The sequence below is a fragment of the Pipistrellus kuhlii genome, unplaced genomic scaffold, assembly GCF_014108245.1.
Source record: "Pipistrellus kuhlii isolate mPipKuh1 unplaced genomic scaffold, mPipKuh1.p scaffold_m20_p_56, whole genome shotgun sequence".
Lineage (NCBI taxonomy): Eukaryota > Metazoa > Chordata > Mammalia > Chiroptera > Vespertilionidae > Pipistrellus > Pipistrellus kuhlii.
In genome coordinates, this window is record NW_023425558.1 from 94,216 (window position 1) to 119,124 (window position 24,909).

Here is a 24,909-nt window from a genome sequence, read left to right on the forward strand (position 1 = left end):
CACAGCTCCCAAGGGGAAGAAGTGACTGTGAGAGGGAAGCTGGGATGACACCGAGAGCGCTCCCCCTCCCCAACCCCCTCTCCTCGCCCAGGATCCCAGCCCCGCCCACCTCCAGTGAGGTTCTCCCGCCGAAGCAACAGCTGGGGTGGGGCCAGATGGAGCCCCGGCCTTAGTGCAATAAAGTGAGGTTACCAAACAGGACAAAATGGCATCTCTATGGTGTCTGCGTGCTTTGTCCACAGCTGGGGGGCAGTGTGTGTGTGTGTGTGTGTGTGTGTGTGTCTCCCTCAGTGAGGTGGATACAGACCACCTCTCCCACGTTAGGCTTGAGCGAGCCTGAGGTTTCTCCGTCCACTTTCAGGCTCCAGCAGTGGCACCTCATCCTCCACCAACCTGGCTGCAAACCTCGCATTCCCACTGACCTTCAGAGGAGCCAGGAGACATGCTAACAACACAGCGTCACCCAGGAATTAGAGGCTGTGCTGAGATCAGGGTGAGATAACTGAGGGCTGATGAAGCTGGGTGACTGGGTATGCTGGCCCGAGAGGCCCTTGCAGAGGAGTGCCGTAGGCTGAAGAGCAGGGAGGTATATTCCAAGCAGATGTGTCATCAAGAGTGAAGAACATGATTCTGGGGACGCCAGGGTGCTGCAGAGAGCAGTGCGGGAAGCTGAGAGCCTCAGGCAGATTTTCTATATCTGTGCCCTGTCCCTGGTCCCATGGCCACCACCCACCCCAATCCAGGCCTCCATGGCCTCTGGCCTGCCTGGACTGAAAGAATGGACTCCAGTGCCCACCGCTCTGCCACCTTGTTAACAGCAGCCACGGTATTTCCCAAAGCCAGGGCCCCGCCCAGCTCAGGAGCCCTCCTCTGCCCAAAGAGTAGAGTTCAAACCCCTCTCTAGGAAGTTCAAGCCCTGGTAGACCTCACTTTAGTGTCCCTTCCTGCTTCCCCTCACTTTAAGGAGCTATAAGACCCACTCCACCCATCACTGTGCAGCTCTCCGATGACCTCAGCCCCTGGAAGGACCCATAATGCCATGGGCTTGTTTTTACCTGGCATGTGTTGAGAAATACATGATTGGCAAAGTTCCTGGAGCTGGGTGACCTCTGTCCCCTTGTTCCACAAGACTTGTTTCTGTGGGGTGTGGGCCACAGTTGTGTTGAGAAAGAATGAACACACACGGAAGATGTGAAATGTTTAACGAGCTTCTTGCTGGGTGTGCAGTGCGTCTGTGATGCTAACACAAACATCTGCCGGGGACCTCAAAGTGGGTGACAGAGCAGATCGCAGGCAGGGATAAACATGACTCACTGGGAAGCCTCCCTATTCCTCGGGCTATTTCTGAGGGTCCACTCAGCAGGCCTCAGAGGCCCAGCACAGTGAGGGCTGGACACACGCCTCCCGCAGTGAGTCACACAGGGAACGACAGCAGGCCTGAGCCTTCCCCTCGCTCCCCTCAGCTCCAGGGCGAATGCCCACCCGGAGCTCCATGGAGCCCTGAGGCGGCCTTGGGTTTTCTCTCCTGCCCTTTCGGATCACAGTCTTTCTAGATTCTTCCTTCAGAGAGGGAAGCAGTTCCCCTTTCTTACACAGTCCCCGCTCCATGCAGTCACTCCATCCTGATGGCAGCGCGTTCATGTCAAATCTCACCTTGTCCCGCTGAAACCTGTTTGGCTCAGTGGATGCAGGGGTCCTCAAACTTTTTAAAGTGGGGGCCAGATCACGGTCCCTCAGAGAGCTGGAGGGCCGGACTATATGAACTACTAATTCCTACTGTAACACCTCGGCTTCGCTCACTGCTCAAAAAACCTGGCGGGCCGGATCAGACTCCTCTGCGGGCCGCATGTGGCCCGCGGGCCGTAGTTTGAAGATGCCTGGAGAGCGTCGGTCTGCAGACTGAAAGGTCCCAGGTTCGATTCCGGTCAAGGGCATGTACCTTGGTTGTGGGCACATCCCTGGTAGGGGGTGTGCAAGAGGCAGCTGATTGATGTTTCTCTCTCATCGACGTTTCTAGCTATCTTTCTCCCTTTCTCTCTGTAAAGAATCAATAAAATATATTTTAAAAAAATCTCACCTTGTTCCTGTACAGTCACATCACATGGTCTCATCACTTCCTTCTTCCTTACTAGCAACACTCAGCACAATTCCCCAGGCCTTAGACAGCTCAACAACCTGCTGATACCGCCCTTACCACTGAGCTACTGGGGCCAGTGTCTCTGTAGGACATTCAGGAGGGGGACCCGGTTCTCTCACAGCCCCTTCCGCGCTGGCTTTTGGTGGCTCAGTCACGCTGCGCCTACTGGGCATCTGTCACCAGGCTCTCTCCACGGTTCTGCTTGGCTTTCTCATCTCCAGACATACTGTTCCAATTTATCCACCACTCAGTAGACATGTGTGGCGCTTCTATTGTGCGCCAAGAACTAAGATACCAGGACAGGCCTAGGCCTCCGTTTCCTCAGCCCTCTAAGGGGATGACAGCAGCACCCCCCTCCCAGGGGGCTGAGAGAACTGAAAAGAGGTCAGGCACAGTGCTCTTAGCTGTCAGAACAGAAAGCTGTGCTGGGTTCACTGTCCTGCAGACACACAGGGGCAATGGGAGGCCAAGGGAAGCCTCACTCTCTGTGCTCTGCCGGGAGAGGAGGTCAGTAAGTCTCTGCTGGGAGGGGGCTAAGGCTGCTCCTCTGAGAGCCATACTCTGGCCGCCGCTGCCGCTGTCCTCCCACAGCTCACAGTGCTGCCGCTGCACCACCACACCCAGGCCTTCTAGAAAGATCCACAGAGCAGGCTGCAGGGCCCAGCACCAAACACGTTATGTGGGGAATAAACTAAAGGGAACTAGCAGCATGGAGCTCTGGGGCTGGGGGTGGGGAACTGCTCTTTCAAGAGACCTTTGTCCCCACCCCAGAGGCGGGTCTATCGCACAGAACCCCGCTGAGTCTCAGGGAGGTGCGTTTAGAAGATGGATGCTTTTCTCAGGAAGATGAGGGAAGGGTTTCCCGGATTCTTCCACACAGTGTGTGTGTGTGTGTGGGGGGAGGCCAGGGGCTGCTCTGCCTGGCGGCACTTTGGGGGAAGACCAGGTTACACAGCCACTTCCAGCCCCACCCCCACCCCCTTTTTCTCTTCCATGTGATTTATTTTGCTAGAAGGTACTTTTGATGCTTTCTTCTTTCCAGATATAGCTTTTAGAATGACTATTTGCACACGTCAGTCAGTGTTTGTGTTCATGGTTAGAGGTTATTTTTAAGGGTGGAATTTCTAACACTATACCTTTCCATCACATTTAGGAATCCTTAACTTTACCCCCTAGGGCAGAACAAGAAATAACGTCAGGAATTATTTCTGGACTCTTCCCAGCCTAACAACAGGCCCGAGCTTGTGTCAGTGTGTCAGCTGACTCCTGACATTGGTGAGTAAAATGGAACCTCTTTAACGTTTTTGCTATTAAAAGATGAAACTTTCAGGTCATTGTGAATTATATTCTAGAGGTCAGGCGCTCCTCGGCTGACAACAGATAAATTCGTACTTTCTCATTTCCCAGTTCTGGGCAGTGGTTATGCCCCCTCACCCCTTACTTCCTATGCAGCACTAGCCTCCATCCCTCCCACCCCAGACCTATTTTCCATGGCAGATATCTTTGTTATAATAGACATCACAAATACAATGATCACATGATATTGTGATTGGTTTACCTATCTGTCTAATTCACTAGACCAGGCGTCTTCAAACTACGGCTCGGGATTAAGGATGTTTCTCCTTTAGCCACTTCTAATTGCTGTTGATATCTCTTCCGCATAATGGAGCTGCGAGCTGAGTCATCGCTGGGTTTTTTCCGCGGCCGGATCTGGCTGCTCTGCAGAGAAGGAGCTGAAGGTTTTGTGCAGTCATTGTTCCGGAGATCAGCTCTGGAAGGTGGGCGGCAGGAGGGGGCTGGCAACTCCAAATTCCTAGTCTTCAGAAAACAAGCAAGCTGTTTCTTTGCGACACCCATTGCCCTTCTAGAACAGTCTCTGGTAATGCAGGATTAGGAAAAAAAATCAAGGATGAGATTGAAATCAAACAAGAGGCCTGGAGGGGATCCAGGTGTGGCTGGCCTCTGGACCCCAGAGCCAAATACAGAGGGCCCCAGAAGCTTCTCTCTGAGGAAGCCTGGCCCTAAAGGGAAGGATTCGGCCATTCTCTGGAGGTGTCTGGCCTTGGTGTGAGTCTGGGGATTAGGCAGAGCCCTCATTCTAAATCCAGCATCTTAGACTGCTCGGCAACGCTACCTGCGTGCTCATTCTAAATTACTGCTACTTTAGTCCTTTTGGGTGCTCTGCCTCCTTGAAGGGAAACCAGGATCTAAAATCGCCCATGTTCTCCTCCCATCGCTTTGTTCACCGCATTTTGTAGAATTAGATCACTTCTGTCATCTAATCTCATTCTACACCGAGAAAAATTGCTGAGAAGTTATTTGGGTTAGTGCCCAAGGTCACCTTGGTGTTCCTCCCTGAGTGATTGGACCAAGGACCTCCTATTTTTAGGCTGGGCTTTTTGAGGGTGGGGGAAGGGAACATGAGACAATCAGCTAAAATGGATTTGCCCTCTAAATTTGTATCTTTAGGCTCAAAGGAAGACTAGATTTTTAGACTGAGGAGGATAACAAAGTACCAGGGGAGAGGGCACCAGCTATCAACCAGACATTCCAAAGTTAATTGGAACATGGATGCAGGCAAGGGGAAAAATGCCTTGAAAAAATGCAATTTAGTTAAAGATCTTAAATCGAAGAGTTGAGAGAAGGCACATATTAATCTCATCAAAGAACATGGTGATTTTACCATCTTGTTTAAATCAATATATAAAGGAGGGGAGGTAGGAATCGGAATATTGTAGAGACTGTTTTGTGAAGCAAAAGCCAGGAGAGATGAAGGCAAGCAATGCTTGGGCCTGAACAGTAAAAACAGGAGTTAGTGTCCATATCATCTCTAAAATATTTTTCATTTACCAATCAGGAAAGAAAAATTAGAATTTTCTCTCTGGCCTTGGCAAGCCATCTCTTAGCTGAGCTGCTTTCAGATTCTCCCTTTCCTCAAACCCAAGGAGAATTAATCAAATAATATACAACCATTTTCACAATATGAGAAAAATGCTATATTCTGTAACGGGAATGACTAGTTTAGGGACATTCTATACATTATTTTAAGCACTTTAGTGCTCTTAACGTTCACCTCATGGGCTCCAGAGTGGGACAAAGACCATAGATAACAGGGGCCCGGAGGCTGACAAGTCCTGGGAGACCGTGAGTAGGGGGCTGGGAGCTGAGGAGGGAGGCACCATTAAGTCTAAATTCTGGGATTCAAGAATAGGTTCTAGTACTAATGAGCTGCATCTGATTTTAGGCAAATCACACACTCCCCAGACTCCCCAATCCCCATTTGTAAAAGGAGGTGACTCAGTGTTCCTTCTTTCAGTGCTAAACTTCTGTAAAAATTTTCCAGTCCCAGAGCAGACATCAAGACGTGTCTGAAGGGAACCATCTGCCTCTCAGTAACATTCCACTCTGGATGGAAGCGGGGAGGAGAAAAGAGGGGAAGATGAAACCAGGTCCCTCAGGAGCTGCTGACATGAGCCCTGATTCACTGGGGGTGCGGGAGGGGAGGGGTCTGCAGGAGGCAGCGCCCTCACTTGCTAGAGACCCCAGGCCAGGTCCCCAGCCCTTTCACAACCACTGCCACTTACAGGAGCCGAAGGGGTTTTAAAAAGAGCGTTGATTTTATACAGTTCCTGTCTTTATTTATTCAAAATTGTTTATTTTCTCTTACTGTTTTAAACTTATAATAATGTAGTCTTTTGAATTCTGTGTTTCTCACAGTACTTGTATTTCTTATTCAAAATTGTTTATTTTCTCTTACTGTTTTAAACTTATAATAATGTAGTCTTTTGAATTCTGTGTTTCTCTCTTACAGTACTTGTATTTCTTATTCAAAATTGTTTCAGTCCCTGTCTTTATTTAGTTGCCATTCTAACCTATATCGGGTCACTAACCTCCATCTTCCCCTCTTGGAATTTACTGCCTAAAGACGTGCCATTTTAGATATTAAATGGATGACTGACAAAGGAAGAAAAAGCAGGCCCAGGCTGGAAACGGAAGGGGGGACCGGGAGGAGGGGCGGCCAGGAAGCCCGCGCCCCGCTCCCCTCCCCCACAGCCCTCCCAGGCCGAGCACGAGCCCTGGGGGCGGGGCGCGCCTGCGCAGTGGCGCGCTGCGCCAACCGCCGGCTCCGCGAGGCTGCTCGAACCTGCTGGAACCGGCTGGAACCGGTGACGCCCGCCCGGAAGCCAACACCTCACAAAGGCAGGCGGCGGCTCACCGCCCGCGTATCCCTGCGCGGGGCCGGCGTGGGTGGGGGCCGGGCCGCGCCCCTCCCCCGCCTCGCCCGCCGCCCAGGCCTTCCCGCCCGCGGGGGCCGGAGCTGAGGGGGCTTCCACAATCTGAGGAAAATGAAGTCCTTGAGCCCCCGCCCCGGCCGCCTCACCGGGTTTTGCCCTCCCTGTGCGGCCACTGTGGCCGCGTGGACGCCTGTGAGGGGAGCCCGGTGCCACTGTCCCCGCTCCCTCAGGCCTCGCTGGGGAGGCCCCGGGGTTGCCAGGTCCCCGTCCGGAGCCGGGCTCAGTGGGGAGACATGGGGGAGAGGGGGGTAAAAAGAAAACCCAGCTGCAGGGAGGCAGGCCTGTTAGAAGCTTCCTTCCAGCGCGAAGTCGGTGTGTTAAGAACGCAGCCAGACCGGAGGCGACAGGCTGTGAGACGAGCCCCGAAAAGCGCCTCCTCAGCAGCGCTGCCAGCTGCCCGGCATGGCCGCCAAGGTCGCCGCGTCTTCGGAGGCGACCCTCGCTCTTCGGGCGGCTTAGGGGCGCTGACACGCAGTGTGACAGCGGGTTTGGGTTTTGAGAGAAAAGCCTAGGGACACAGGGAGGTCCGCTTTGGGGAACTGCTAGCGCAGGCTCGGTTTGGTGTCTCAGCGGGCAGCCAGAGCCAGGGCCCAGCTGCAGGCGGGCACACGCAGCGGGAAGCGTTAACATAACCGGAGCCGCACGGTGCCTCCGAGGGCGGGAGCGCTGGTGGCCGCCGACCCTGTTGCCGGGACAGCAGTCTTGTGTCAGACATCTTCTCTTAGTGCGATTGTTAAGCAGATAATCCAGATTTCTCAAATAAAAGGGCGATCAGAACGCGGTATAACCCCAGAACCAACTCACAGGACGTGGGCAGTTTTGGGGAAAACCTCAGCACTTTGCCAAAATGGCTGCTGTCTCTGTTACGTAATGAAAACCCGTATTAGCCTGCCTTCAGGAAAGCACTAACCAGTACCTACTGAACTTCGAGGAGAGGTGCTTTCAAAGCTGCTAAAAAATTCCCAAGCGATGGCTCTGAGGTTTGGTGAGCTGCTTGATGGTGGACCTAAAAGTGATTTCCATTGTTTTTGCCCAAATGTTCAGCTCAAATCTACTTGCTAATGAGTCACAAATATCTCTGGGTACATGGTTTGCGATTATTTTGCATAAACGGTTAGGAAAAAACTAGAAAAGCTTGTAAGCCAGATTCTATTTTTAACCTTTCCTAGGGACTACTTTTGCTTCCCTCACAAAGGCTGCGGAGGGTTACTGAGTGCCAACAGTGTGAGTTGTCCCTCGCCCATAAATACGCCTCTCCCGGCTCTGCGGCAGGCATTCAGGCAGCGAGCGCAGAGGTGACTGCTGAGGCTGAGGCGCTACTTGAGGAAACCAGATAAGTCTATTCTATTAAAAAGAGATAGAAAATAATATTATTTAGGAAATGTAAATAGCGAAGGTGCTTACTGAGATATTGCTTAGCATTAATATTTTAACCTTTATAACAAAGATCTTATTTAAGGGAAAATATAATGAAGGCTTGCCTAAAAAGTAGTTTCAGAAAGGAAGAGAGAAGAAAAATATTTCCAGAACATGAAACTTCTTTACGAAGTAAAAATCATTTTCAAGAAAATGGCTGATAGGATTGCAAAAGCCTAAACTCAAATGGAAGGGCAAACTAAAAATACCATTAAACCGTAGGTGACAAAATTGTCATTTAAAGAAAATTGGAGATGGTTAAACTATATATTAAATGCCGTATTTAAAAGAGAAAATTGAAGGTGACTTAAGAGAGACCTTCAAATTCATGACGCAGGAAAGATTGTCCTGTGAAGCCAAATTGCTCTTACGGCATTATTAGCGCAAGATGGGGCAATTGTTAATTTAAAAGTCAGATAAAATTTTGGAGAAAGATTAGAAATTTGAAATGGAAAACTTGGAAGACAGAAGTGTACAGGAAGGTGAAGAAAAAGGCTTAGAGAAGACAGAAAAATAGAAGATAAAACGTATTTTAGAAGACAGAAAAACTAAGTCCAAAAGGTAGAAAGCAGAAGAGAAAGTATTGAGACAAACTAACCAAAGCAACTAAGGGCACAGATACAAATGTAGAAAACCAGAAGATAGAAAACGAAGATACAGATTTAATAGAAAATAGAAAATGAGAAGATAAAATTTTTTAGCAGAAAAATGGAAGATAGAAAATGAGATACAGATTAAGTAGAAAAATAGAAAATGAGAAGATACAAGTTTAGAAAAATAGAAGATTAGAAAATTAGAAGATAAAGTTTAGTAGAAACAAGATAGAAAATGAGACAGATTAAGTAGAAAACAGAAGATAGAAAATGAAGATACAAGTTTAGAAAAATAGAAGATAGAAAATGAGAAGATAAAAGTTAAGTAGAAAAACAGAAGATAGAAAAAATGAGACAGATAAGTAGAAAAATAGAAGATAGAAAATGAGAAGATAAAAGTTAAGTAGAAAAACAGAAGATAGAAAAAATGAGACAGATAAGTAGAAAAATAGAAGATAGAAAATGAAGATACAAGTTTAGAAAAATAGAAGATAGAAAATGAGAAGATAAAAGTTAAGTAGAAAAACAAGATAGAAAGTGAGAAGTAAAAAATAGAAGATAGAAAAATAGAAGACAGATTAAGTAGAAAAATAGAAGATAGAAAATGAGAAGATACAAGTTAGAAAAGTAGAAGATAAACGAGAAGATACAAATTTAGAAAACTAGAAGATAGAAGGTTGTCAAGAAAAATATTTCAGCTAAAAGATAGTACAGGAAAAAAGGAGGAAATTAAATTTTTAATAATTTAATAAGAATTATAAAAGCCCATGAGTTTAATTTCTGGTGGTGCAGAGTTAGCTTTGAGAAGACGACGTTGCTTAAATTGCTGTAGAACAGGACAAATTTAGAAGAATACCCGGAAATTAGAAGGGAAATAGGCTAAAAAAATGTTCTAAAAGGACTGAAGTGATTTTAAAACTAAGGGTAGGAAGACTAAAAACTTGAAAGGCTTAAATACATTAGCTTAGTTCTCTCCGGAAAATTTAAAGGACTTTCATAACTGAAGTAATTCGAGATCAAGAATAATCAACTTAACGCTTTGGTTTGGACTGAGCTCAGAGGATTTAACCCCGAGGACTAGCGTTACTTGTCAGCTGACCAGGTGCCCCCGAAGTGGATTCAGTGGAGCTAGGAAGACAGGAGCGGCAGACAGGAGCCCAGGAGCGGGGTGAAGCTAGGACTGAGCCGCCAGCGGCGTTCGAAGATAGGCCAGGAGCCGGGAGCCAGTGCCTGGAGGAGCTAGCGCGGAGGAGGAGCGCTGGAGGCGCAGCTAGGAGAGGCTCCGGGGAAGGAGCAGCAGCCAGTGCGGTGTTGACGCCGGCGTGCGGCTTGGCGACCACGCGGAGGCGGCGAGCAGGCGTGTGCAGAGGAGGCTGGAGGCTAGATAGCGGAGCCTAGAGCAGCGGGCGGCCCAGTGCGAGGCCGCGTGCGGGCGGCCAGTGGTGGTCAAGTCCGGGAGGTCGGCCGCGTCCTGGTGTTGGTAACGAGTCTGGTAACCTTTGCTTTATAATGGTAATGGGGGAGTTGTGCTACGCGGCCAGGGCTTATGGAATGTAGGCCGATTTCCGGGTGTTGTAGGTTTCTCTTTTTCAGGCTTATTTTCTCATGCATCTTGTCTGAAGCTTTTGAGGGCAGACTTCCAAGGCCCGGAGGAATGGTAGATGGCAAGTTTTATGGTTTTTGTCTTTTAACCAATTTGAGGGAAACATGAATTGAGACAAAATTAAGGCAAGGTTTGTAAGCGGCTTTTTAAATTTATTTTTTATTTTTTTAGTAGCTTGGGGTAATGAAACATTTGAGTTTTGTGAATGTCAAGTTTGGGCGTGTATGGGGGGAAAGTTTTTGTGTGGGGGGGGCAAAATGTCTTGAGTTCTTTTCCCTTAGGTCTGTCTAGAATCGCAAAGGCAAATGACTCAAGGTAACAGAAAAAAAGAAAATCCAGAATCAGGATAATCAGAACACCACAGGTTTACAGTTTCTAGAAATTAGCACGAGCAGTTCTCACTTTGAGGTCTGTGGAGGAGCGTGCATTGGAAAAGTGGCTGGTAGTTATTCTTTTTTTCCACCCCATAATCAGATTTTTAAAAGTATGTAATCCTTAAAACTTTATTTGAAGTATTTCGGGGTGTTCTTCACAGGGAAAGGGGTGGGGGGAGCAAAATGTTTTTTTCTAAGATTTTCCACAGATGCTCTAGTGCTATTGACAAACGGGGGTAGAGGAGGATTGGGCCGATATGCTGTTGGCAACACCGCCCTTAGGGATTGGAGCTGCTTCTCTTGGAAGAGTATTCCCAGTTGAAGCTGAAGGTACAGCACAGTGCAGCTCTGATTCACACTCAGTCATCTCAGGAGAACTTCAGAAGATCTTGACTAGGCCAAATGTTGAAGTTAAGTTTTCAAATAATGTGACTTTTAAAGTAACCTTTTATTAAAAGGGGAGGGGCAAATTTTGGCAATTAACCTTTGTCAGTAGCTTGTAATGGTGGGGGTTGGGAGGGTGGGGTTTAGGTAATTGTTTAGTTTATGATTTCAGATAAACTCATGCCAGAGAACTTAAGTACTTAGGATGAAAAAAAACTAAGAAATCTCAACATCCATGTTGGCAAGTAACTCCCAATCTTCAAGTTTTTGTTTTCCCCTCAATTTTTGAATTGAGCAGCTGGGAAGTTTCATGAAGATCCACTGGATTCCAAATGTAGGGCCTGGGAAGGAAAGTGTTGGATGGGGTTGGTCTAGCCCACTGGGCTGACAAAAATAATGTCTTGGGAATTTTTTGAACACTTAAGTTTGGATATGGTAGTGTGTTGGTTCTCTTTTGGAATTTTTTTCAGGTGGTTTAATAAAAGTTAATGCTATAGGAGCTTCAGAGCAGAGGAAGTGGCTTAATGATCCTGAAGGGATTTCTTCTGATGGTAGCTTTTGTGTTATCAAGTAAGACCCTATTTTTAATTGTACATAAGCAAGTGTGTTTCTTTAGTGTAGGAAAATATTTCTCCTTTGACTGCAAAACAAGATGTTAAGGTATGCTTTAAAATTATTGTCAATTGTATATTTTTTATGTTTGCATCCTAAGTATTTGTAAATCATAACTGCTAAAAGAAAGGGTGGGCTTTGTTGATGAGGGAGGGGAAACCTTTTTTTTTCTGTAGACTTTTTTCAGATAACATCTTCCGAGTCATAACCAGCCTGGCAATAATGATGGCCTAGATGGAGAGGGAACAACTCCTTGGTGAATGATAAGTAAAAGCAGAAAAGATTATATTTCATACCTTCATTGGGGAAAAGGCATAACCCTGAGATCCTAACTACTGATGAAAGTATTGTCTGCATATGCCAAAAAAGCAAATGAAAGCTACCAATTTAAAGTTAATGGAATCTACCATTTTAAAGTTACGGCTTATCAAGCTTATACTCACAAAAAAAATGAATCGAGAAATTAAATAATGAATTGAGAAATACAATGAAGATCATATGTCCATCTCAAAATACTGCTTTTACAAAAGCAGAATATAAATGAAATGAAAATGATAATACTACATAAATCCCGGAATAAAGGAAGCTGAAATAATTCAGAGGAGTTGGGATCAAGTGGATTCAGAGGAGAGGAGGCTGTGCTGTTTGCCAATCTTTCGTTTGCCTCAGACAGGTTCTCTTGTTATCTGAAGAGTTGCTTCATTCCATCTGGGAGCAGGAAACAGCAGGCAGCTGTTACAGATAAGTGTAACTTGCATCTGCAGTACTGCATGTCAGGCTGAGTGCTTATGTCTATCAGCTGTGGCGGTCTTACGCCCCCTCCTGGTCCTGTCCCCGAGGACTCCAGGGTGGTGAGGAATTCCCATCAGCCTGGTTAAGGTTAGACAGGACTTTACCTGTGGGCTTCCATGATGGGATAGAACCTCACTCAGGCAAGTTAATTCTGCAAGCCGCTCCAGGTCAGTACTTACTAAAATTGAATTTTTTGTTTAGCACTGAATAATTGAAAAACACTATGAAAGGATAGGATAAGATGCGTTGTTAATCAGATGTTAATCTTGCTTGAAATTTAAAAGTTGTGTTGTATGTTGTGCAGAAAACCATTAAATCGTTCAAAATAAAACATATTTAATAGATAATGTATGCTTTTAGGAAGCAGCTGTCTCCTTATTTAAATAAAGTACTGTTTGTTTTGTGGTTAGTGTTGGGCAATCTTGGGGGGATTCTTCTCATCTTTCAGAGACTTTGCGAACACTTTAATGGACAAGATCAGGAATTGAGCAGAAGAAGGACTTGTAACTCTTAAGGCAGGAAACACAAATTTTATTCTTCATAAATTGATGAGCATTTAATAAGGCACATGGCAATAGAGGGCCTCTAAATAAGGAGTAAATACCTCTTAGGACAGGTGGGAGATAATCAGAAAACCAGGTAACTGCACCTACACTGTTTCCAGACAGTCCAGGGGCCTATAAACTTAGAGCAATAAAATACTGTTCCCAAAGTTTGCATGTTAACTTCATTGCTTCTGTCCATCTCACCCAGTGTTAGCTGATGTTCACATATTGGCCTCTATGGAGACACGAGTGGGGCATGTGGGTTTTTTAAGAATTTTCCTTTGCAGAGGCTTCATTTCATCCATCCCTCATGAAGCTGGTCAGGACTTTGACTTGCATCTAGTGCTTGGCTCTGCCTTCTGTCCTAGTGTGTGACCTTGCAGTGAGTTCTCCGCACTCTCTCCCCTCTGGGTCTTAGGGAGGGGAGGGCGGGCTTACTTGTCAGCTTTTTTTTTTACAGACTACACAGAATGCGGTTGTCTTGACCTCAGGTCTGTCTGTTCTGTTGGCAAGTAACGCAGTACTGTTCTGACCGCTGCTATTAGAATGCGTTGTGAGACGACTGGAGTATGATTAAAGCTGTGTTTGTCCGATGCTTGGAGTAGTGATTGTTGAAGGAAAACCCAGCTGAGTGATAAAGGCTGTGTGTTGAGGACGTTCTGCAGCTTTAAGTATTCATGTTTGTGATTGAAGCCGAGTACCTTTTGCTGTGCTTTAGGTAAAATGCTTTTTGTTCTTTCCTGGCATGGGGGTGGGGGGCACTGAAGCCTTTAGTCTTTTCCAGATGCAACTTAAACTCTGACAAGACATAACCCCCAAACAAGCAAGTCTTCAAGAAATGTACCTGGCAAGTGGAAATGTTCATACAGTTCAGTGGTCTCAGTGCATTGCTTGTGTGGGTTTCTCTCTCCCCTCCCCTGGTCTTAATTCTTACACACAGGAACATGCAAAACAGCAGACGTATGCGAAGGGCCAGAGAAGCCAGCCCCAGTAAGGAAAAATAGCTTATTTACTTTAAACAAACAAATATTCCGTGTTCTGTGTGGGGATTGGGAGCCATAGTTCTTTCAGATTGCACTCTTCAGACTAGGAGCTCCAGTGCACTCACCAGTGGACAAAATGAGGACACCAGGTGACCGAGCCTTTTCTGTATCATACCGAGTCAGTGACGGGAACGTAGTGTGGAGTAGACTTCAGCTTCATGCTGGAGCACGTTGTTGGCCTGGGGGCGGAGGGGTGAGGTGGGCGCTAAGCCTTTTTCTTTGAGGTTTTTCAGGTCTACCTCACTAAGGCACCGAAGGCTTAACTAGGACAACCCGGAGCCTTCCTGTGGCAAGAGACAACAAAGCGCTATTGTACTCAGGTCAAAGGGTGTCGGCCTCATAACCCCATCCTCAAAGGAGGAGTTGCCTTAACACTTGGCAGGCATGCAGGGGTCCTCTCCTGGGGAGTGAAGCCCAAAGGAATGCCTGCGAACCGTACAAACCCCGGGCTTGTCCTAACATTAAATCGGCTGCTTTTACAGCAGCTCTTAAGCCTAAACAAGCTTCAAGTGATGCTTGAAGGGGCTGGAAAGGGGTAAAGCGGGCAACCCCTCTTCCAGAAGCCGGTTAAAAAGCAAGGTCTCCCCACAGTGACTGCTCTGCCACATCGCCACTCCCTGCCTTTGGCCTAGCGCAGACCCTCCACCCCTCACCTCGACGCTGCCAGGAGCTTGGATCCTTGGCATGGTCCATACCTGTCTCAAGGTAACAGTGGTGCTGAGGTCTTGGTGGGTTGCACTACTAGAAAGACCATTAATTTGCCTGCAAATGGTTGTTACTAAAACCACACTGAGCTCTAAAAATGTTTTAAATATTCACTATTACCAGTGACTTAGACTGACTTAAAGCAGTAAATGCAGAATAACATTTAAAAACTGGAATGTCGGGTGGGAAGTTGTAACTGAAGATAGGTTTTAGTGGTTGAGTGGGTGGGATTGCACAATTCTCTGCTAAGACTTTTACAGGTGAACATACAGATTTGGCCAAGCTAGCACCTTAGCTGAAGCAGACTCTCCAGTGCTCTTCACTAGGGCTTGCAAAGGTTTTTCTTTTCCTGAGAAAACAACCTTTTGTTTTCTCAGGTTTTGCTTTTTCGCCTTTTCCTAGCTTAAAAAAAAAAAAAGCAAAAGATGCTGGTGGTTGGCACTCCTGGTTTCCAGGACAGGGTTCGAGTCCCTGTGGCGTCTTTGCTTGAACAGCTCTCCCTTTCCTCCTTTCCTGTCATCTTCAGGGGCCAGCTGAAGTCGACAGAATCCTGAATGAGTTTGTATTTACAATGTAACTGCCTTGTTTTTTTATTTTCAGGTGTTTTCCATGCATCTTGTGTTGAAGCCTTACGATTAACTTAAAATGATTTTTTAATTTTTTAGTGAGGGAGAGAGATGGAGCCCACAACCAGGGTATGTGCCCCTGATGGGCGAATCGAACCAGCAACCTTTTGGTGCATGGGATGACCAATATACAACCAACTGAACACCTATTATGGCTAAGATATAAATAAAAATATAAAGGATCTTCACTAGTGTGATTCTTTTGTCCCTGAGTAGATGGGAGAAGTGGGTGTTGTGTGGGGTCCCACCTTGTTCCTGCTTAACTTACGGTCTAATGACAAGTAGACATTCCTGTGGGACAGCACAGTCCTCACACGGGAGGGACACGGAAGGGTGTGTGGTGGGTGAGGGACCCAGTAACACCAATAGGACCCTGAAGCAGCCTGTTGCTGTCGGTTGGCTGTGAGCTGGTGGGGTGGAAACAGGAAGAGGGTTTCCATCGCTTCCATGCAAGCTTTGAGGCACCACTGCGGCCGATAAAGAGCATCTGATGTTACCCCATAAGTAACCCACCTAACTACCCGAGGCCTCTGCTTCTAATCGGCCTGTTCAATGGTGGGAGAGGCCCAGTCGAGTAAAGCCAGCCAGGCCTCAGGAGATGGGGACCCAGGACCAAAGATGCTGCCCCCTGCACGGATCCTGTGACCCAGTGGAGGGGCCTCGGGGAAATGGCTGGATTCGCGGCTGCAAAGGGGTTGCAGGCTGGTTGGGTCCCTGCCAAGGCAGCAAGGCTGGCGTTTGAACCCTAGTCAGTTTCCAACACTGCTGTTCTTTCAGCACAGGATGTCCCACAGATGCGGCGGCCATGCCGGCTAATGCCCAGCACACTCAACCTGTGCGGCCCGGGTACAGGCTGGCTCTTGAAGTGACCCAGAAGGGGCAGAGGAGGGAGAGGCCGCATTGGACACCATGGTCTCCCTTGATGGAGTCTGCGTCTTAGGGGCCTTGTGTGGAGAAAGGTCTTCCATGTTTGTCCAGAGCGGGAAGGCTCCCTGAGACACAGACTGACCAGCAGGGAAGTGAGAGGCGAGGAGACTAGCTAGGGGCCTCACAGCGGCTGGGGCTGGAAATGGAAAGGCACAAAGGCCAGGAGGAATGAAGCCACCCCCACCCTCTGAGCGCACAGGATGGAGGAGGCCAATGTAACATTTTCCTGAAAGTTCTGTCCAAGTCAAGAGTATAGGTCTTGCCGAAACCAGTTTGGCTCAATGGATAGACCGTCGGCTTGGGGACTGAAGGGTCCTGGGTTCGATTCGGGTTGCGGGCACATCCCCAGTAGGGGGTGTGCAAGAGGCAGCTGATCGATGACTCTCATCGATGTTTCTAACTATCTCTCCCTCTCTGTACAAAATCAATAAAATATATTTTAAAAAAATAAAAAGAGTATAGGTCTTGCCGAAACCGGTTTGGCTCAGTGGTTGAGCGTCGGTCTGTGGACTGAAAGGTCCCAGGTTCGATTCCGGTCAAGGGCATGTACATTGGTTGCAGGCACATTTTGGTAGGGGGTGTGCAGGAGGCAGCTGGTCGATGTTTCTTTCTCATCGACGTTTCTAGCTCTCTCCCTCTCTGTAAAAAATCAATAAAAAAATAAAAAAAAAGAGTATAGGTCTTGACAACATCCCCCCTTGTATCTCCATCCTGGCAATCCCAGAAGTGCAGGAGGGGTAAACAAACCTGAATCCAGGTGGTAGCTCCCCCATATCCCAGCCTCCCTGAGGTGCCCCTCAAGCCCTCCAGGCCCCGGGCTAGTTGGTATGGACATGGACAGCAGATTTTCAAAATGATGAGAATCATTGATCAGTTGCTTCCTGCATCCCCCACACTCGGGATCAAGGCCGAACCGGGCATGTGCTCTTGACTGGAATCGGGCCATTCAGTCTGCAGGAAGATGCTCTATCTACTGAGCAAACTGGCTAGATTTCTGGCTTCAGTAAAGGATTGAGACCAGGAGAGTGAAAGGGTGGTGGTAGAGAGAGGAGGCTTCTGACAGGTTATGGGTAGAATTGAAATGTGGGAGTGTCTTCCTGGGAAGGGTTGATTTGGAAGCCCAGAATATTTAGGAGACATGAGTGAGAGCTTGGCTCCTGGCTCTGACAAGTTGGCAAACTTGAAATGTCACCTGCCCTCTCCAGGCCTGAGTTTTTGGGGGTAATGGCCGGCCTTCCCTGCTCATGTAAGAAAGAGGAGCCACAGACTCAGATTGATGGAACTGGACAAAAGTTGTCTTTTGTCGCCATCTAGTGTGAAAACGGAGTACTGCAACTGTTATTGGCCTACTTTGTAACATTCAACAAATTTAAAAATATATATATATTTTATTGATTTTTTACAGAGAGGAAGGGAGAGGGGGAGAGATGTAGAAACATTGATCAGCTACCTCCTGCACACCCCCCAGTGGAGATGTGCCCGCAACCCAGGCACATGCCCTTAACCGGAATTGAACCTGGGATCCTTCAGTCTGCAGGCTGACGTTCTATCCGTTGAGCCAAACTGGTCAGGGCAAGCATTTTTTTTTTTTTTAATTTTTTATTTCCTGGCAAGCGTAGCTTAGTGGCTGGGCATTGAACTATGAACCAGGAGGCCACGGTTCCATTCCTGGCTAGGGCACATGCCCAGGTTGCAGGCTCAGTCCCCAGTAGGGGCCATTCCAGAGAAATGATGGTTCTCATCATTGATGTTTCTCTCTCTCTCCCCTCTCTTCCTCTCTGAAATCAATAAAAATATTTTTATTGATTTCAAAGAGAGGAAGGGAGAGGGGGAGGAACAGAAACAATGAGAAATAATCATTGATCAGGTGCTTCCTGCATGCCTTCTACTGGGGATAGAGCTTGAACCCTGAACGGGAATCAAACCGTGACCTCCTGTTTCATGGGTTGAAGCTCAACCACTGAACCACAGGGGCTGGGCTCAACATTATTATTGCTGAGTAATATTCCATTGCATGAATATTATAATTTGAGTTATTTCCAGTTTTTTTTTTAAATATATTTTATTGATTTTGTACAGAGAGGAAGGGAGAGAGATAGAGAGCTAGAAACATCGATGAGAGAGAGTCATCAATCAGCTGCCTCTTGCACACCCCCTACCGGGGATATGCCCGCAACCAAGGTACATGCCCTTGACCGGAATCGAAACCGGGTCCCTTCAGTCCCCAAGCCGACGCTCTATCCATTGAGCCAAACCGGTCCCGGCCAGTTTTTGGCAATTATAAATAAAGCTGCTATAAAACTGGTGTACAAGTGTGTGCAAGCATATGCTTTCCATTTTCTTGGAATGCTGTAGGTGTATGCATAGTTTTCCAGGGGTCCTCAAACTTTTTAAAGTGGGGGCCAGATCACGGTCCCTCAGAGAGCTGGAGGGCCGGACTATATGAACTACTAATTCCTACTGTAACACCTCGGCTGCGCTCACTGCCCAAAAAACCTGGCGGGCCGGATCAGACTCCTCTGCGGGCCGCATGTGGCCCGCGGGCCATAGTTTGAAGACGCCTGCTTTAGATTAATTTTCCAGAGTAGTTCCATTTTGCATTCCCATCAGCAAGACCCCAAATGGCTGCTCATTACCATTTGGTCATTCTGTAGTATCTCTTTCTGGCTTTAATTTGCATTAAATTAAATGCAATTTAATTTACTAACTAGCGATGTTGAGCATCTTTTAATGTGTTTACGTGCCACATATCTTTTTTTGATAAAGTGTCTATTCAACTTTTTAAAAATTCTTGCCCGTGTATGTTTATTGATTTTTAGAGAGGAAGGAGGAGAGAGAGAGAGAGAGAGAGAGAGAGAGAGAGAAACATCAAGAGAACATCAACTAATTGCCTTTTTTTTTTTTTTTTAGTGTCTTGTGAGATTGAGGCACTCTTATTATCCAAATTTGAGACTCAGAAGGGCTCAGTTGTCTGGTCAAAGGCATATAACTACTGAGTCAACTGGTTGCTTTTTGTACATGCCCCGACCAGGGATCAAATCCAAAACCTAGGTACGTCACACCCCCTACTGGCACATGCCCTTGACCAGAATAGAACCTGGGACCCTTCAGTCTGCAGGCTGATGTTCTATCCACTGAGCCAAGCCAGCTGGGGCAAGTTGTTGTTGTTTTTTTCAATTAATTTTTGGAAAGCAGGCAGGACTGCAGGTCTGGAGACCAGGGCGTGGGGGCAGTGAAATCCCTTGGCCAGGACTGAGGGAGAGCAGGGCTTTGACAAGGCCCCCGGAGGATTCTGGTGTCAGGGCCGCAGGGTGGATGTGCCATCCCCGAGACAGAGCAGGGGGAAGGAGCGCGCTGGGAGGCGGGGTGGAGGCAGGCCGATGACAACAGTGCGGGGTGTTGGACTGTGGCGTGAGAGGCCTGTGGTTTGTCTGCATGGAGAGGGCTGGCGGGTGCTCTGGCTCACAGGCCGATGCTCAACCACTGGGCCACACCAGCCACAAGCTAATTTTTAAGTCGATCAACTTGTAAGGCCTGGGATGATGTTCTAAACCCAAAGGCCCTGTGCAGGAAGTTCCCAGCCCCGCAGCCGAAATCCCACTCCTGCTGGTCCACGGGGAGACCGCTGCCTGACTGCCCTCTGCTGGTGCCGCCCGCACACCTCCCCGCAGCCTGTGCCTGCTGCCTGGCCGCCTGACCGGTCTGACTGCGACCGAGGCCATGCTCTGCTCACTCAGCCAAACAGGAGAGCCATCCCCCATGCGTGCCCAGACAGCCCAGCCACAGGAGAGCCATCCCCCACGCGTGTGCCCGGACAGCCCAGCCAAGGAGAGCCATCCCCCAGGAATCACCTGTTGGGGGAGATTTCTATCTGCAAACAAGTGTTACAGTGGAGCCAAAAGCAGAGGCATTGGCAGCTGTCCTGCCCCACAGCCTGCTGGGAGCGAGGGGAACTCCTCGGGGCGAGAGCTGAGCGCGTATTTGTGAGGCTGCTGTGCTGGCTTCACTCTGATCAGGAGGCGTGTTCTGTAAAAACAGCCATCCGTGTTTACATATAATACAATTATGTCTTGTAAGTGTGCAGGTTGATGAGCTCCTTATACATGTATGTACCGTGTAACCTGCACCACAGTCAAGACAGTACAGCACCCCTCATTCTAGTCGTGTCTCTTTGTTTATCCTCATGCCAGTACCGCACTGACTTATTACTACTGCTTTGGAGTAAGTCCTCCAACTCTGTTCTTTTTCTTTCTTTTTTAAAACATATTTTATTGAGTTTTTACAGAGAGGAAGGGGGAGGGATAGAGAGTTAGAAACATCCATCAGCTGCTGCCTCCTGCACCCCCCCCCACTGGGGATGTGTCCCAACCAAGGTACATGCCCTTGACCGGAATCAAACCTGCCACCCTTCAGTCCGCAGGCCAAACTCTCTATCCACTGAGCCACACTGGTTAGGGCAACTCTGTTCTTTTTCAAGATTGTTTTGGCTGTGCTGAATTCCTTGTAATTCCATGTGAATTTTATTTTTAAAAATTTATTGATTTTAGAGAGAGGAACTTGTGAGTATGCACAAGTTTATTTTTGTATTGTTATTTATTAATTACTATATTATTACTATTAATCTGCTTCTTCTCGCCCCTGTATGCTCTGCCATGTTGGATCTCTTTCACTTCAAGGACTGGGGATTGTGGTACAGTGGGCCCACCTGGGTAACCCAGCGTCTGTCAGCAAACTCATTAGTCATCAGGACAATGATTTAGATTTCTTTGAAAGCCAAGTTTTTTAAATTTAAACTTCTTCTATCGCCACTTCTTCCAAATAGACTTGCCCAGGCTGTGATATTTTGTGGAAGAGCCACACTCAAGGGGCCAAAGAGCCACATGTGGCTCTCAAGCCGCAGTTTGCCGACCATGGCATAACCTTGATCACCCCTTTGTCACATAACATTCACAGGTGTTGAGAATATTTGGGGGTTCATTATCCTGCTTGCCACAACAGGCCAGAGTCAGCCTTTCGTTGTTGTGAAAGGCAGTCCAATCGTATGAAGGCAAAGTTACGTTACCTTCAAGTCATTCTCATGCTTTTGCAGACATTGAAATGTTTTCTCTAACTCTGAATATTTAGATCTCAGATGAAGCATGATTCAAATACTTTCTAAGATGAAACTTGGTTAACTGCCACAGGAGCGCCACCATTGTTTAAGAGCAGCTTCTGTTTCATGACTCAATCTTTTAAGGTAAGTGAGAGGACAGTGTTTTCATACGGCGGGTTGTCCAGAAGCAAGAGCGTGGACCATGCAGTGTGTTGAGCACATATTTCCCTCGAAGTCCTCAACTCTGTTAGCTTCCAAGTTTCTATTGTGTTTTTTAAAAATATATTTCATTGATTTTTTTTACAGAAAGGAAGAGAGAGGGATAGAGAGTTGGAAACATCAATGATGAGAGAAACATCCATCAGCTGCCTCCTGCACACCTGCTACTGGGGATGTGCCCGCAACCAAGGTATTGTACATGCCCTTGGCCGGAATCGAACCTGGGACCCTTGAGTCTCAGGCTGACACTCTATCCACTGAATCAAACCAGTCAGGGCTAAAGTTTCTATTGTTTTGGAGGAACGGTCCCACCACAGGCAAAAGACAGCTGGAGAGAGGACTTTCCAAAAGATACATACATACATACATACATACATACCACACACACACACATTTATTGTGTGTATAAGTAAATACATATGTGTTAGTATACATATACCGGTATATCATTTATTTATAAAAGTAAATTACTCTTATTCCATGAAATATAAATATGATGCTGAACTGTATGAAATTGCCAGTTATTTCACATTTCTAACTCCAAACACAGCAATTTCACACTGTTCAACCTAATACAATAGCAAGGATCCGGGTTCTGGAGGGAACCACTGGCATTTGGCGGGAAAGGGTGCCTGCCCGCGGTTATGGTTAGTGGGTCATTACCATGGGGATGGAACACGGGCTATTTTGCAACCCGTCTTCTTTTTGAAAAAATACATTTTTATTGATTTCAGAGAGGAAGAGAGTTGCCTCCCGCACACTGGGATCGAGCCCACAACCCGGCACGTGCCCTGACCAGGAACCAAACCTGTGCCCTCCTGGCTCATAGCTCAATGCTCAACCACTGAGCCACCCAGCTGGGGCAGGCAGCTTTCTAGATGCTTCGGCTTGGTAGAGCACAGCAAATCCTAGCGCTGGCAGCGCCGCTTCCCTCTGGGGTCTGCTTCCTCGTCTGCAGTGGCTCTGGGCCGATTACTCCTTTACCGTCTCTGCTCTGAGTTCTCACGTTTGCCTTCTCTGTGAAAACGGATCTGGGTCCTGTCTTTCCCTCTGCCGGCTGGCGCGATGCTACGTTTTGCCAGCAGAGGGCGCGGACAGCGTTTCTTGAGGAAGAGGTTTTGCGTCCGCTTTTGAGGGCTTCTCTCAGCTCCAGCAGGGGGCAGCCGCTCCCGCACCAGGCCCGCCACGCAGGTGGCCCCAGGACCCACCGCACGCGGGGGGTGGAGGGTCTCTTCTCAGCACCCAAAGGACGGCTTTCCGCGAGTTCCGAGGGGCCTGAGCAGCAGGCAGGCGTCCATCTCCTGGGAGGGGTAGGTGGTGGTGTTATTGATTTCAGAGAGAAGGAGATAGAAACATCAATAATGAGAGAGAATCATTGATAGGCTGCCTCCTGCAAGCCCGCTATTGGGGATCGAGCCTGCAACCCCGTCATGTGCACTTGACCGGAATCGAACCTGAGACCTTTCAGTTCGTAGGCTGACGCTCTATCCACTGAGCCAAACCAATTAGGACATCTCTTTACTTCTTACTAGCCAATCCTTTGTTACTCCATCTCCTGTTATCGTTAATGATTCTTTACATTTTAAAAAATATGTTTTTATTGATTTTCGAGAGAGAGAGGAAGGGAGAGGGATAGAGAGTTAGAAACATCAATCTGCTGCCTCCGGAACCTATTGGGCATCCAGCCCACAACCTGGGCCTGTGCCCTGACTGGAAGTCGAGCCGGTGAACTCTTGGTTCATGGGCCGATGCTTAACCACTGAGCCACGCCAGTTGGGCAATAATTCTTTATATTAGACTTGCCATGCCCAGGTTACTCTGGTTTCTCAGGAGGATCAGACAGGGTGAAGCAGGGAGGCGGAAAGGCAGCGTGATGGCGGCCATGCACTCCCCGGGGCCTGCAGGCAGCCTGCTTTGCTGACTGTTGCTGTGGTTCCACTGCAGGTGGACACTTGGATACCCCACTTTCCCGTTATCACAGCAGCCCTGGAGCCACATGAGGCTGTCAGTTATTGATCACTCACATGTGCTAAACCCTTACACATGTGAACTCATGCAGCCTCACACACACAGGAAACATGCCTCCTGTATTGGTTTCCCATGGCTACTGTAACTAATTACCACAAGCTCAGTGGCTTAAACAGTTCTGGATGCCAGAGTCCAAACTCCGGTGACACCAGGGCTGTGTCTCCTCTGAGGGCTGCAGAGAAGATGGTTTTCATTTTGTTTTTGGTTTTCCAGCTTCTAGAGGCTGCCAGCATTCCTTGCCTCATGACCCCTTCCTCCCATCACTCCACCTTCGTGTTCCCATGTTTGTCTCCTAGGCTTCTGCCTAGGACCTGCCTAATCCAGCGTCATCTCCCCTCTCTAGTCCCTTCACTTCATCAGAAGAGCGAAGTCCCTTCTCCCTTTGTGTAAGGTACCACACAGTCCAGGGCTGAAGAGGTGGACATTGTTCAGACAACCACACCTCTGGAGCAGATACGATTATTCCACCCGTTACAGGTGAGAAAACTGAGGTTCAATGAGAGAAAGTAACTTGGCCAAGGTTGAGCAATTCATAAACAGCTGAGCTGGGGTACCTGCAGTCTGGCTCGTAATCCAGGCTCTAACAACTATGCAGCTTAGTTTGAATCTTTGCACACTTGAACGAGGGTTTGTGCGGGACACATTTCTAGAAGTGGAATTCCCAGAGCAAAGTGTGAAGCAGGTATCGCACACGTGTCCTTCGCTACAGCTGTGCTCGTTATTTCTGCCGGACGCCTGCAGCCCCGAATCCCTCCTCATCAGCTCTCGTGCTGCGAGGGCAGAATGCTACTTGCATACACAAAACTAAAGCATTTTACAACTTCTTTTCAACTTAGAAAATGAAAATGTTTCTCTCATGAAAGGAGAGGAGTATCACTGATCTCTGGATCCCTTCTGGTCTGTGGACTTCCTCTTCATCTGTCTCCCCATCTCTCCTCTGCGCCTCGGTTTCCCCATCCTGTCCCTTCCCAAGCTCCCGTCCTTGTCACAAGGCTGGGAAGTGGACTCTATCACCACCACGTTCCAGACGTGAGCACACGGAGGACTGGAGACTTTGGGTGACCTCCAGCGCACGCAGCTCGTGACTGGCCCTGCCCGGAACAGACGCCCGGCGCCCTCCGACCTCGCCCCGCCCACATTCAAGCCCCGTCCCATCCCGCCCCCTCACACCCTCTGCTCCGCCCCCGCAGGCCTCCCGCCCGCCCCTGACTCCACCCCCTATCAGCCCCTCTGCCCCGCCTCCGTGCCCCGCCTCCACAGCCTCTCTGGCCCGCCCACCTGCACAGGCCCCGCCTCCGCCCGCCCCGGCCCCGTCCCTCCCGCCCTTTCCGCCCCCGCCCCGCTCTCCAAAGGCCCCGCCCTTTCCGCTCAGGCCCCGCCCCTCACGCACAGGCCCCGCCTCCTCCAGCCCAGGCCCCGCCCTCCCGCACAGGCTCCCCCCCGCCTGACCAGGCCCCGCCTCCTTCCGCCCAGGCCCCGCCCTCCACCGAGGCCCGCCCTCCCCCAGGCCCCGCCCTC

At 48.3% G+C, this 24,909-nt stretch overlaps 1 long non-coding RNA gene across 4 annotated transcripts; it reads left to right on the plus strand.

The window, feature by feature from the left end:
- The first annotated feature begins 478 nt into the window (after nucleotides 1-478).
- On the plus strand, nucleotides 479-9,116 carry LOC118706915. Of its 4 annotated transcripts, XR_004984146.2 has the most exons (4): nucleotides 479-493; nucleotides 3,314-3,412; nucleotides 7,602-8,615; nucleotides 8,796-9,116. It is a non-coding gene; the product is annotated as an uncharacterized LOC118706915 (long non-coding RNA). The 4 variants fall into 4 exon arrangements; XR_006740181.1 differs by lacking the exons at nucleotides 479-493; nucleotides 3,314-3,412 and having other exon boundaries at nucleotides 6,956-8,615; XR_006740183.1 differs by lacking the exons at nucleotides 479-493; nucleotides 3,314-3,412 and having other exon boundaries at nucleotides 6,956-8,615; nucleotides 8,874-9,116.
- Nucleotides 9,117-24,909: the final 15,793 nt, after the last annotated feature.